At 38.9% G+C, this 14,303-nt stretch overlaps 1 protein-coding gene and 1 pseudogene across 5 annotated transcripts in view; one reads left to right on the top strand and one right to left on the bottom strand.

The window, feature by feature from the left end:
* Positions 1-14,303, bottom strand: part of LOC309653615 (ELKS/Rab6-interacting/CAST family member 1-like) — a 159,305-nt pseudogene that overhangs the window by 65,617 nt on the left and 79,385 nt on the right. Inside the window, exon 7 of the transcript XR_014268826.1 lies at positions 6,642-6,808. The product of XR_014268826.1 is annotated as an ELKS/Rab6-interacting/CAST family member 1-like (transcript). The remainder of the gene's footprint in view (positions 1-6,641; positions 6,809-14,303) is intronic.
* Positions 1-14,303, top strand: part of LOC309653614 (ELKS/Rab6-interacting/CAST family member 1-like) — a 119,660-nt gene that overhangs the window by 75,613 nt on the left and 29,744 nt on the right. The gene's annotated exons all lie outside the window — the stretch shown is intronic.

Raw genomic sequence — 14,303 nt, 5'->3', positions numbered from 1 at the left:
CAGCAACAAAGACCCAACGCAGCCATAAGTAAGTAAGTAAGTAAGTAAGTAAGTAAGTAAGTAAATAAATAAATGGGGGCGTGGAGAGAGAGGAAGAAAGGGAGGGAGGGAGGGAGGGAAGGAAGGAAGGAAGGAAGGAAGAAAGAAGGTATTTTTAAATTATCTACCAGGTCACTGGAAATCTTTAAAGGTTTGGCAACAAATGTCTGATGAAGCTGTGCAGAAACTCATCTTAATATATAAAAGCACAAGCTTTTTAGAGAACTGGGCATCCATCAATTTTTTTAGATGCATACAATATCAATTCATGAATGAGGTATGTTTATGTCAGTAATTGTTATGCTACTATATCAAATATATAAACAAGAAAAAACCCTATAAATATCTACTTATACAGCTATAGGACATCAGTTAATTATGGTGCAAGTAAGACACCAAAAACCAAGCAGACATTAAAAACAATGAGATAAAGCTACATATAAAAAGACACAAAAATACGTTTATTTTTAAACGAATAAAAAAGTATGATCCCACTTGTCTTTTTTTAAAAATGGTGTGTAACATACGTATGCCTATATATGCATAGATATTTTATAGAAGAGTATACAAATAATTATTAACAAGTTACATCTCTAAGGAGCTGCACTGAGAGGGTCAAAGGATGAGAAAAGATAAGTTCATTTCATATGTTTTTGTACTTTTGAATTTTTTTTTACCTTGAACATGTATTACTTTCATAATTTAAAACTAGCTAATTTTTTAATCCACATTGTCATTTCTTAGTGTCTTTTCTTTAACTGAGGTATAACTGACATGTAACACTGTGTAGTTTCAGGTGTACAACATAATGATTCAGTATTTGTTTATACTGCAAAATATCACCACAAGTAAGTCTAGTTAACATCTGTTACCATATATAGTTATGAAATTTCTTTTCCTGTGATGAGAACTTCTAAGATCTACTCTCTTAGCAACTTTCAAACATGCAGTACAGTACTGTTAACTATATTTAGTCACCATGCCATACGTAACATCACCAGGACTTAATTATTTTATAACTGCAAGTTTGCACCCTTTGACCCCCTTCTTAGTGCATTAAAATCTAGATTTTAAAACAGTTGAGTACATTTACTCAATATTTCAAATATTTCAAAACAAATATATTTCAAATATACTAGTGATTCTACATTCTGCATAAAAATTAGACAAAAAAAGTTTCAGAGGCTAAACTTTTACAATGATTGTACAACACTCTCCCCCAAAGTATACTTCAGAATTATTTTTTCTATTAAAAAAATAATTGTGGGCACACTAGAAGTTAGTAGCAAAGTTACAGCAACAACCTACAGTGGGAATAACCCAGGGATTTACAGCAAGCCAAAACATTAATACACATTGACCAAGAAAAAAAAAGAATACTCAAGTGTATAACACGTTTTGCAAAGCTCATGTGTTTCAAAGTTCCCAATTAAAAAGCAATATAGGGACTTCCCTGGTGGTCCACTGGTTAAGAATCCGCCTTCCAGTGCAGGGGACATGGGTTCGATCCCTGGTCGGGGGAATAAGATCCCACATGCCACGGGGCAACTAAGCCCACGTGCCTCAACTAGAGAGCCCGTGTGCTGCCAACTACAGAGCCCATGCGCTCTGGAGCCCATGCGCCACAACTAGAGAGAGAAAACCCACATGCCACAACTAGAGAGAAGCCCGCGCGCCGCAACGAAAAGCTTGTGCGCCGCAACGAAAGATCCCATATGCTGCAGCTAAGACCTGACGCAGTCAAAAACAAACGAACAAACAAAAAGCAATATAGGGGAAGTTTCTACAAGCTAAACATAGTCTAACCATATATCCAGCCATCATGCTCCTAGGTATTTACCCAAATGAGTTAAAAACTTGTGCCCACACAAAAACCTGCATGGGAATGTTTATAGCAGCTTTATTCATAATTGATAAAAACTGGAAGCAACCAAGATGTCCTTCTGCAGGTAATTACATAAACAAACTATAGTACATCAGACAGCAGAATATTATTCAGCGATAAAAAGAAGTGAGTTATTAAGCCATGAAATGAAATGGAGGAATTTTAAATGCATATAGCAAGTAAAAGAAACAAGTCCTGGAAAGGGTGCATACTGTATGATTCCAAATACATGACATTCTGGAAAAGGCAAAACTGTAAACAGTAAAAACAGCCGTGGTAGCGAGCTGGGAGAGCGATGAATAGGTAGGACACAGAGATCTTTAGGGCAGTGAAGATACTCTGTATGACGCTGTAATGGTGGATTCATGTCATTATACATTCAGCAAAACCCACAGAACTGTACAAGACAAAGAGTGAAACCTACTGTAAGCTACAGACTTTAGTTAATAATAATGTACCAATATCGGTTCATCAATTTTAACACATGTACCACACCAATGCAAGATGTTAATAACGGGAAACTGTGGGCAGGGAGTAAATGGGAAAATGCCCTAAAAATAAAGTCTGTTAATTTAACAACAACAACAAGAAAGCAATAGGGGGTATCTCAAAGGCATAGGGAAGGGAAGAGCCCAGCGGAAGGTGCTCGGCTGGGGGTTGTAGTTAAGGTGGGACAAAACCAGGTGACAAGCAAGGAGGAAGGGGGAAGGGCCGCACCACAGCAAACACAGCACTCGTGTGGCCAGGGAGGGGCTGCTGACCCCGTGCTCCTCTTGGGGAGCTCACAGCCAGCCATTTGTTTGTGTTCTCCGCACTCACGCATTCTCCAAGTCTTGGGAACTGGAACATTTCTCTCTCTCGGCTCAGAAATGATCAGTGGAAAAGGAACCAAAACAAGTACCTCATTATGTGTCAAGATTAATCTGGGAAAACTGTGGGCTGTTGACTGAACTGCTTCTCTTAATCGGCTGGTGCTCTAGCTTTAACAGTTCCCAGGAGACAACCTGAAATCCAGAATCTTCTCAAAATAGAAAAGAGTGGGGGAAATTCTGAATACATCACCAAACAGTAAGAGCCTCAAGCCTTTGGAAAGAGCCCAAAGGCCAAAAGCAAGACCTGCAGAGCTCTGTCCACACTGGTGGGTAACCTGATGATTATCTAACAAATTCAGCATGTGTCTACCAGAGTTCCAGAAGAGTGAGAAACCTTGGGATTCGTCTGAGTTAGAACAATCTTTGATTACAGCTGAGTCACCTCTGTGTTCTTAATACAAGTAAGACCTGGGGTCTTTTCACTGTGTCTATCTATTCATGTGATAAATGTCGCCCTCCAGTGTGAAATGGAAGGACGCCCTTGTTCTGTGGGGAAGACAACTGTGGAAGAAGGAGCTATGAGTACGGAGAGAGCCACCTAGAATGCCCCCTCCAAACCCGTCGGCAGAAGGCCTCTTCCTGGGGGCCTCTAACAGATCCTGAATGCTGCAGAAACCCCAGAGGCTTGGGATCTGGGACCTTCCAGGAACTCAAGATCTCTCTTGCTGAGGTCCTTTCCATCATCACATGGACCAAAGTCTTCACCAAAGCCTTTGTGCTTCTCACCGTCTTCCTTACCAGGAAGCTCCACACGCCAGCCAACTATCTCACTGGCTCCCTGGCCAAGACCAATCTCTTGGCTTTCATCTTGGTCATAGCCATCTGCATCACATATACCATCACCCACACCTGGAACTTCGGCCAAATCCTATGTGACTTCTGGCTGTCTTCTGGAATCACGTGCTGTGTGCATCTCTGCATCACTGCTGTGGACGTGTACTGGCCATCACCAACATCCTGTAGTACAATAAACGCCAGATATGCGGCCTCCACAGTCACCACTGTCTGGGCCATTTCATCTCCATCCTGTCGCTCTTCTCCCAGATCTCCTACATGATCTACTCCACAGATGGTGCCTTCTACATCCTGTCCGTGCGGCTCATCACCTTTCACACGGCCTCCGGAAGCCACCATATCACCACAGCCCAGCTCATCAGAGTTCACTCTACGCCCTCAACCCCCAGTCTCGCACTCAGCCAGCTCCCCTCTGTCAACCACCTGAAAATCAAGCTTGCTCATAGAATCCTGGAGCAAGGGGATGTTTGCACCTCAAGAAAGGAAAGCCATCATAAAAATAACTATAGCTCTCTTGAGAACCTTTAACTGCCTCTAAACTTACTGTGTTTTCTGGTTTATTTTATGCGGACCCAAAAATTAAAGCTATTTCTATTTTATCAGCAAACAATGGTCCAGGAAACACATCACGAACGTTGAGTCTAATGATGTTAGTACAGCAACTTCTACAACAAAATAAGTAGGCAGAAAGCACTGAAGGCTCTAAGCACTGAAAATGACAGGTATAGAGGCATTATCTTAAAAGAAGCAATAATAATCTAAACCAGTTTTGAAAGTACCTGTGCTACCTATTTGACAACTGTTTTAAGACAAATCAAAGTCTCTAACATGACAAATTAGTGAGGCAGCTAGTGTACTAAAAGGAGCACAATTACCGGCCCTCTAGAGCCTACGCCACTGGCCCTCCACGGCGAAAGGCAAAGAGACTAGACAAAGCATAATACATGTCATATTTGTAGGATGTCCTGTAGTGTCAAAAAGCTTGAACACATACTACTAATTCTCCCAACAGGAAAGTTGTTGTCATGGGAAAAGCTGCATTTTGGAATAAGACCAACCTTGTGACAAAACCTGAAGCTACCACTTTTTTAGCTAAACAAATTTGTACAAATTTGAACCTCCCTTATTATGTAATATGTCTCGGACTTTGTTGGTTTGGGGCTTGTTTTTGTTTTGGGGGCGGGAAAGGGGAGCATGGGAGAATGGATACCAAGGTATAAAAGTGTTTTATTAGTGAGTACTGAAATAACTTAATGAATTGGGACTAACATTTTTCTATTTCCTTTAAGAAATGGGAGAAGATAGTTCAGAGTATATTTTGTGAAAATTTTGTTTTAGCTGTACCTCTAAGCATGTATACTATACGTTGACACAGATGAATGTAACATATATTTCTTATTATGTGTCATGGCCTAAAAATTTAGCCGCTGATTATAACAGAGCAATCAAGATCTAAACTCCACTACCAAAAAGTGGCAAGGATTAAACAAGATTACAGATATAAAGTGGCTAACATAAGTGCTGCCACTCTATTTTTAAAAACTATGATTATTCCAGGATAATGAGGCATTATTTCTAACTTCAAACCCCTGTTCACAGTTATTAAAAACTTTTTTTAATGTTTATCTAGTTAAAAATAAGACGTGCATTAGTTTGAAACAACCTTTGGGTTCTAACCAATGTACTTGTGACTTGGCAAAATCCACCAACATTACAAATGCATATCCTTTCACCCAGCAATTCTACTTTAAGTAATTTACCTAGAAATATACTTCACATATGAATAAACTAAATATGCACATTTTTAAAATGCAGCATCATTTTACATAACAGCAGAAACTTTAAGCAGACTGTCCATCAGTGGAAACCTTGTAATAAACCGTAGCACATCCACACAGGTGCTGTTGGTAACAATGAAGAAGCCCCGGAAGAAGTTTCAAAATATATTAATGGGAAAAAAGGAAAGGAAAGGAAAGGGAAATAAAGGAATGGTAACATTTGTGTTTAGAGAAACATTTTTGCTTTATATGGATTATGCATAAAATGTTTATGGAAGAACACACAAAGAGGTAAACAGGAAAAAAGAGAATACGTATTTGCCTGTGTATATGTAAACTGTGCCTGGAAGCGTATACAAGAAACGGGGTAAGGGGAAGTGAGCAGTTGGGGGTAAGGTGAGAAGAACATATGTATAAAAATGTAAAGCAAAGTAGCATCCACTAACAAGATACTACAGTCACCCATCTAGAGTGATCAAATTTTTATGTTTACTCATTGAAAGCAAATGAAAACCAAATTAACAGAGGACAGATATTGAACATGGTCCTCTGTACACAAAAGAAAAGCTGAATTTGAGGTTTAGTGAAGAGAGTTTTATTCCTGGGCTATTGTTAGAGGTTAAAAATAAACTGGGACAATGTCAAATATTTCTGATCTATCCCCTCAGTGGAGAAGAACAATAAATACCAGTGTCTACTGTAACTATTATCTCAAAGGTACCCTTTAATTTAGCTAAAAGGGGGAGGGGAAGACAATTATCAGTACTTCCCTTATTTATTACAGTGTTAGCCTCTTTCCAGTTATGATTAAGGTAAAATAGGAAAGAAAGTCTTCCTTTCCTTGACATATGTAGATTAGATGTCATTATAGTAGCATGTGTTTCTATTCACAATTGCAGTCTTGCAAGAATCCCGGCCCACGTACTACACTAATTCACGGCCCTACAGTTGCCATACAAGACAGAAGATTAGGAGAGGTAGAAGAATGCCAATGCAAATACTCTGGCAATTTACAAGGCACTTTTCAGAGACAGTAGCATGGAAAATACTACTGAAGATACCAAACAGTGTTTACTTCGAAAGTTTAAAAACTGAATATACAGAACAGTTTTCACAATCTACCTCCTGCAGCAATGGTTTCAATTACGACCTGCAAAAATATAAACAGAGGAATGAGAGAGAAACTCTGATAGCACTTAGGTACAACTCAGTGGTAGGAATGAGGACGTGGGTCTGATGCGGGACCCTGGGCTCAGAACACCTGCACCTCACCTTCTTCTGAAGGAGGTTAACTTTCCGCTCCTTCACATCCAGCATGTCCTTGAGGTCATGGATCTCTCCAGCTTGTGTCCCCTTCTCCTCAGCCATGTCCTGGATTTGTTTTGTCTTCTTATTCAGCATGGTTTCTTCTCTTCCAAACGCAACCGCAGAGCATCCACCTAAGAATATAACATTTTTACAAATGATTAATTGAAAAGAAAGGAACGTAATTCCTTCCAAATAGATGTGTACAGTTGCCTAAATGATACTTTTAGAGTAAACTTTCATTAGAATCAAATAAAATACCACTCTAAATACAACTGTGACTATTTAGAAATGAAACCCTAAAATTTTGTGAGCACTTCCATGATAAAATAACATTTACATCCGTTAAATTACGGTGTAATCAAAATAAACAGATCTGAATAAAGGGGACAAAATTGGAGAATTTATATAAAGGGGTTGAGTTGAGCTTTGCTACTTCTATAAAAGTGGTATAATCTATTATGTTTCTCAAATTTAGAATCATTCGGAGGATTTAAACAGAATGCCAGGCCAAGCCACCAGTTTCTAATTTGGCAGGGTTGGGGCTCAAGAATCAATATTTCTAACAAGTTCCCAAGTGATGCTACACTGCTTTAGAAAATCTAAAAGTAGAAAGAAAACCGTAAGCGTCACCAAACATGACACTTGCTGTATCAGAGAATACAATCTAGCTGCAGCTGACAATCCCATAATGCACTTCGAGATCTGTAAGGCAAAGCAAGGTCTACTTTCAGATCTCAAGACTAGTCAGCTAAAGCTTGGTATCCAGGTACCTTTATCACCAAAGTTTCCTACCATCCATTAGATATAACTTTAAAATAATTAGAAATCTAATATAAGTACTTATGTTTTCTTCCAGTTTTGAGATACAACTGACATACGGCACTGTGTAAGTTTAAAGCGTACAGCATAATTATTTGACTTCCATGCGTCATGAAGTGATTATCACAGTAAGTTTTATGAACATCCATTGTCTCATACAGATACAAAATTAAAGAAATAGAAAACAACCTTTTCCTCATGACGAGAACTCTTAGGATTTTCTCCCTTAATGACTTTCACATACAACACACAGCCGTGCTGATTATCTTTATCCTGTTGTGCACCGCACCCCAGTACTTATTTACCTGATATCTGGACGTTTGTACCTTTTGACTGTCTTCATCCAATCTCCCCTCCCCTGATTCCTCACCTCTGGTAACCACATATCTGGTCTCTTGTTCTGTTTGTTTTTCAAGTATAACTGACCTACAGCCCTATGTTACTTCCTGAAACACAGCAGTGTAAGTTGATTTTACTATACATTTCAAAAAGTCTATTACAATACGTCACCACACAATAATATTCCATAGTTACTGACTGTATTCCCCACACTGTACATTTCATCCCCTTGACTCATTTACTTTTGTAACTGGAAGTTTGTCCCTCTTAATCTCCCTCACCTATTTCTTTCCTCTCCCCATCCTCCTCTCCTCTGGCAACTACCTGTTTGTTCTCTATATCTATAATTCTGTTTCAGTTTTGCTATGTTTGTTCATTGGCTTTTTAAGATCCCACATAGACGCGAAATCACACAGTATTTGGCTTTCTCTGTCTGGCTTACTTCACTTATTAGCATAATGTCCTCAAGGCCCATCCATGTTGTCACAAACAGTAGGATTTCCTTCTTTCTCATGGCTGAATAATAATATACACATACACAGACAACATCTTCTTTATCCATTCATCCACTGATGGACACTTAGGTTGCTTCCATATCTTGGTTCATTAATGCTGTAATGAACATAGGGGTGTATGTATCTCTTATAATTAGTGTTTTTGTTTTCTTCAGATAAATACCCCAGAGTGAACTGCTGGATCATACAGCAGTTCTACTTTTAATTTTTTGAGGAATCTCCATACTGTTTTCCATAGTGGCTGCACCAACTTACATTCCTACCAACAGTGCACAAGGATTCCCTCTTCTCCACAGACCACAGACTCACCAGCACTTGTTATTTGCTGGCTTTTGGATAATAGCCACTCTGACAGGTGTGAGGTGATATCTCATTGTAGTTTTGATTTGCATTTCCCTCATGATTAGTGATGTTGAGCATCTTTTCACGTGCCTGGTGGCCATCTGTATGTCTTCTTTGGAAAAATGTCTACTCAGATCCTCTGCCCATTTTTTAATCAAGTTTTTTTTTTTTTGATGTTGAATTGTATGAGTTCTTTGTATATTTTGGACCCCTTATTGAATACATTATCTGCAAATATCTTCTCCAATTCAGTAGGTGGTCTTTTTGTTTTGTTAATAGTTTCCTTTGCTGTGCAAAAACTATGTAGTTTGATGTGGTCCCACTTGTTTAGTTTTGCCTGTTTCCCTTGCCTGAGGAGACATATCCAAAAAAAATTACTAAGACCGATATTGAAGAGGGTACTGCCTATGTTTTCTTCTAGAAGTTTTATGGTTTCAGGTCTCACATTTAAGTCTTTAATCCATTTTGGTTTTTTGGTTATTTTCTTAAATTAATTTATTTATTTTTGACTGCGTTGGGTCTTTGTTGCTGCACGCGGGCTTTCTCTAGTTGCGGCGAGTGGGGGCTACTCTTTGTTGTGGTGCGCGGGCTTCTCATTGTGGCAGCTTCTCTTGTTGTGGAGCACGCACTCTAGGCACACGGGCTTCAGCAGTTGTGGCACGCGGGCTCTAGAGCGCAGGCTCAGTAGTTGTGGCACACAGGCTTAGTTGCTCCGTGGCATGTGGATCTTCCTGGACCAGGGCTCAAACCTGTGTCCCCTGCATTGGCAGGAGGATTCTTAACCACTGTGCCACTAAGGACGTCCTTTTAATCCATTTGGAACTTGTTTTTGTGCATGGTGTGAGAGAGCAGTCCAGTTTCATTATTTTTCATGTAGCTGCCCAGTTTTCCCAACACCGTTTGTTGAAGAAGCTGTCTTTCCCCCACTGTATATTCTTGGCCCTTTGTCATAGATTAATTGCCCATATAAATGTGGATGCATTTCTGGGCTCTCTATTATGTGCCATTGATCCATGTATCCATTTTTGTGCCAGTACCACACTGTTTTGACTACTGTAGCTTTATAATATAGTTTGAAATCAGGGAGCATGATACCTCCAGCTTTGTTCTTCTTTCTCAAGACTGTTTTGGCTATTTACGGTCTTTTGTGTTTCCATACAAACTTCAGAATTATTCTAGTTCTATGAAGAATGCCATTGGCATTTTGTACTTATTTTAAAATCTATTCACAGCAAATTTCATTAAACATACTCACACACCAAATTCTTTTGTTTTTTTGCTTTCCCACTAAGGATTTATAATTCAGCAAATAGTTACACATTTGATTACACAAAAACAGGGAGGTGGGTTTCTTTCTGTTCAACAAAAATGTAACATGAGTCACACATGCAAGCCACTTCTGAAATTTTTAATTTTCTAGCAGCCACATTAAAAAGTGATAAAGGAACAGGTAAAATTAATTTTAATAATATATTTTATTTAATCTAATATATATACACATTATTGTCATTTCAAACCTGTAGTCTATATAAAAAAACTATTAACAAGCTATTTTACGTTTCTGTTTTGTACTAAGTCTTCAAAGCCCAATGCATATTGTAATTGACACGTATGTCACATCTCAATTTGGACTTGCCATGTTTCAAGTGCTCAATGGCCACATGTGGCTGGTGGCTACACACTGACAGTGCACATCTAAGATAACAAGTACGTTTCTACAGAACATCTTTAATCTTGAACTTGTCCTATATTATTTTTCCTGTCTGAATGTAGAATAACCCACAAAGAAAAAAATAGGTCGGACTATGCAGGGGACACGGGTTCGAGCCCTGGTCCAGGAAATTCCCACATGCCACGGAGCAACTAAGCCCGTGCGCCACAACTACTGAGCCTGCGCTCTAGAGCCCGCAAGCCACAGCTACTGAGCCCGTGTGCCACAACTACTGAAGCCTGTGTGCCTAGAGCCCGTGCTCTGCAACGAGAAGCCACTGCAATGAGAAACCTAATTTTTTTTAAAATAGGTAATATGGGTAATGACTCACAGAGAGAATACCAAAGCATCAGGAAATATTATTATTACCTTATATCACAACTATATTATTACATCAATAACATATTGAAACTATATTATATCAAAACAATAAGGTATCTGAGAACCAGTACTGTATGTTTAGTGGCACTTACTGCCTCAATAAGTATTGTGGAAAATTTCCTAGGAGACCAGTCTCATTTGAGACTGATATAGATAAGCCATCATGTACTTACAAACTATGTTGGACCACGCTGGAGAGGAAAAACATGTAAATAAACAACATTCCACTCTGCTAAACTCTATTTCTCTCAACCACTTCAATGCCACCAGTCTCACCAAGCCAGAAATAGGGGAAGCCGTCTTTTCAGGTCCCATTTATAATTCGTCAGCACGAGTTCCACTGCCCCCTCAATAAACACTCTTGCACCTGGAATTTTCCTCTATTCTACTTTAATTAATGATACAGGGTAAACCTTATTACATTCTGGAAAGGTCCACCTAAGAACTTTCAAACTCTGAAAATCTTATTTCTGAAACACGGTTCTTTCCTTTCTTCTACACCTACTAAATCTACTCTTTGTCCATAGTATAACCTCTGACCTATCATCCCTAACTTTTTGTTATTCACCTCCATTCTGGTTTTATTTATTTTTCTCCCAGCCTGAGCAATCATTTCAAATACAGCCTCACATCATCTTTTTTTTTCCAGTCATATTTATTTTTACAAACCTTTACTTCTGTATTAAACAGTTTTCTCCATTCTACCCTCAAGACTTCTGAACCTTCCTGCACATGGTCATGTATATGCTTGCCAAGCACACACACAGTATATCAAAAGTCCTCAGAATTCTATTCTCAAGCATCGTATTTTCTTCCCTTGTATTTTCCCTGTGGAAAATTTCAATTTCCCATGGTAACCGGCAAAACTGGTACTTTGAGAAGAAAGCAGACCCAAGATCTCAAAGCTAAAAATAAGTGATGGAGCATGGATTTAAGATTAAATGGTCTGTCTTCAGATCCTAAGCTCTTAACCACTAATTCTGTAAGATTTCATATATGTAAAATTCTAGAAAATGCAAACTAATTACAGTAACAGAAAGCAGACCGAGGGTTGCCTGGATATGAGGGAGGAAGTGGGGAGGAGAGAAGAATATCAGGGAGAGGCAGAAGAAAGGGGTTACAAAGAGGTACAAGAAAATCTTGGGGACAGGTGTTCTTTATCTTGACCGTGCCATTGGTTTCAGAGGTGTATGTGCCAAAACTTACCAAACTGTACATTTTGAATATATGCAGTTTATTTGATGTCAATAAATTTGATTTTTTTAAGTAAGCAAAATTAGAAAGCATGGTATTAGAACAGGAATAAACCAACAGACGTTTGCCACAGAAATGCAAGCCCAGACACACACACTCACACCATTTAGTGACCCATACACATATAAACAGAGGTGACACTGTAATCAGTGAGGAAAGCACAGAGTATCTGATAAACTGTTCTTAGACAACTGGCTACCCATACTGGGGGAGGGGAGAAGAACCCTGACTCATACACAAAAATGAATTCTAGATGAATTAAAGCTTTATATATAGAAAGCAAATCTTTAAAACTTTTAAAAAGAAAGATACCGTTTAAGTAACTTTTAAGACAGGGCAGCATGGAAGGATTTTTTTTTTTTTTAAAGACCCAGAAAGGATACATCGTAAAGAAGAAATACTGGTAAAGCCAACTACGTTAAAATTCAAAACTCTTACACGTCATTTACCATCTTAAAATGTTTTAGTATTTTACCTATATTTTAAGTGCCTGAAATAGTTCTTAGTACACATACTACTAAGGAAAATAGAGGCATATTTATACTAACTTTTTAATTTAATTTTATTTTATTTATTTTTATTTTTGGCTGTGTTGGGTCTTTGCTGCTGTGCACGGGCTTTCTCTAGTTACAGCGAGCAGGGGCTACTCTTCATCGCAGTGTGTGGGCTTTTCATTGTAGTGGCTTCTCTTGTGGCAGAGCATGGGCTCCAGGCGCACGGGATTCAGCAGTTTTGGCACGCAGGCTCAGTAGCTGTGGCTCGTGAGCTCTAGAGCGCAGGCTCAGCAGTTGTGGTGCACAGACTCTGTTGCTCCACGGCATGTGGGATCTTCCTGGACCAGGGATCGAACCCGTGCCCCCTGTATTGGCAGGCGGATTCTTAACCACTGCGCCACCAGGGAAGTCCCTACACTAGCTTTTTAAAATGTTGATATTTTGTGAACTGGTCAAAATAAATATGATGCAATACTGAACTTCAAGTTTCAAAATGTATGACCATTTACAATCACTTCAAAAAAATTAAATACCTAGGTCTAAATCTAACAAAACATGTATAGGCTCTGTATGCTGAAAATTACAAACGGCTAATGAAAGCAACTGAAGAAGATCTAAATGAGTTCTTCCCATGAATAGTATATGAAATGGAAACTTGACATGTGTAAAGATAGCCAATCTACTTAAATTTTTCCTCAAAGATGAGGAAAAAGAAAAGAGTACTCAGCAGTGACCAAAAAATTAAAAAAGTGTTTTACTGACAAACAGTAGAACTACAATAAGCCAAGCCCAGCGAATCCAAAAGATGTTACATTACAAATTTCCAGTTTTGGTGCCTGAATTCAGCACTAGAGAGCTCAGAGCAAGAATTAAAATCCAATGCAGAACAAAGATGGAATACATGATCACCACTGAGTTCTCCAATGGTCCTTTCTAAAGTGCAAGGTGACAAAATTCCTTAAGTTACCCCCAGTTTTCCTTCATCTACCTATTAAAATCAGAAACACTCCACTATGCAAAGAAGGAAAAAAGGTCCAGAAGGGAAATGTCAGAACAGACTGAATATTTATTCAATAGGGAGAAAAGAACTGCCACCACAGAGCAAAGATTCTTGTGAATAGGAAATTCAACGACCAGGCTGTCGAGATGCCAGAAGAACTCACTGACCCTTATCCACCTGGCGTTTGTTGAGGCTCAGCTCCAGCCGGCCTACGTGGCTACTAGTCCCATCTGACAGCATCAGATGTGGCTCCTATTAGTGAACCCATTACAGGGCATCCATCAGTCAGGGCGAGTCAAGAGGGAGCTCCTTGAACCCTTTGACCCGCTGCACAGTTAAAGAGGTCAAAGTCTTAGAAAGTACACATGCCAGAAATCTAAAAATAAATAAATCTCATGCCAAGTCATTTCTACCTAATTCCTACATTCTAGTTTGTATTCTGTATACTATATATTCCACTTCTAATATGTATTCTATATATCCCAATAACCACAAGCAAAAGAACAAAGCAACTCACCTTAAAAACATTTTACCCAATACCCTTGAAATACACTATTAAATTCTTATTGCAGAAGTCAAAAGCCCAGACATTTAAACCTGTAGATAAGTTTGAACTGCCTTGTCTCTCAGTTCTTCTCAGCATTAATTTCAGAAAAATGAAAGGCTTTCCATCTGTGGGTCAGGAATCAGAATACAGCAGGAAAACGTCCCTCATCACTTCTAAGTGTTTCTCATTCTGATGGGACCAATGTCTCAGGATAATAACTGTGA

Source organism: Balaenoptera physalus (assembly GCF_965194825.1).
Source record: "Balaenoptera physalus genome assembly, contig: HAP1_SCAFFOLD_690, whole genome shotgun sequence".
Classification (NCBI taxonomy): domain Eukaryota; kingdom Metazoa; phylum Chordata; class Mammalia; order Artiodactyla; family Balaenopteridae; genus Balaenoptera; species Balaenoptera physalus.
This window is presented reverse-complemented; position numbering and strand designations above follow the sequence as displayed.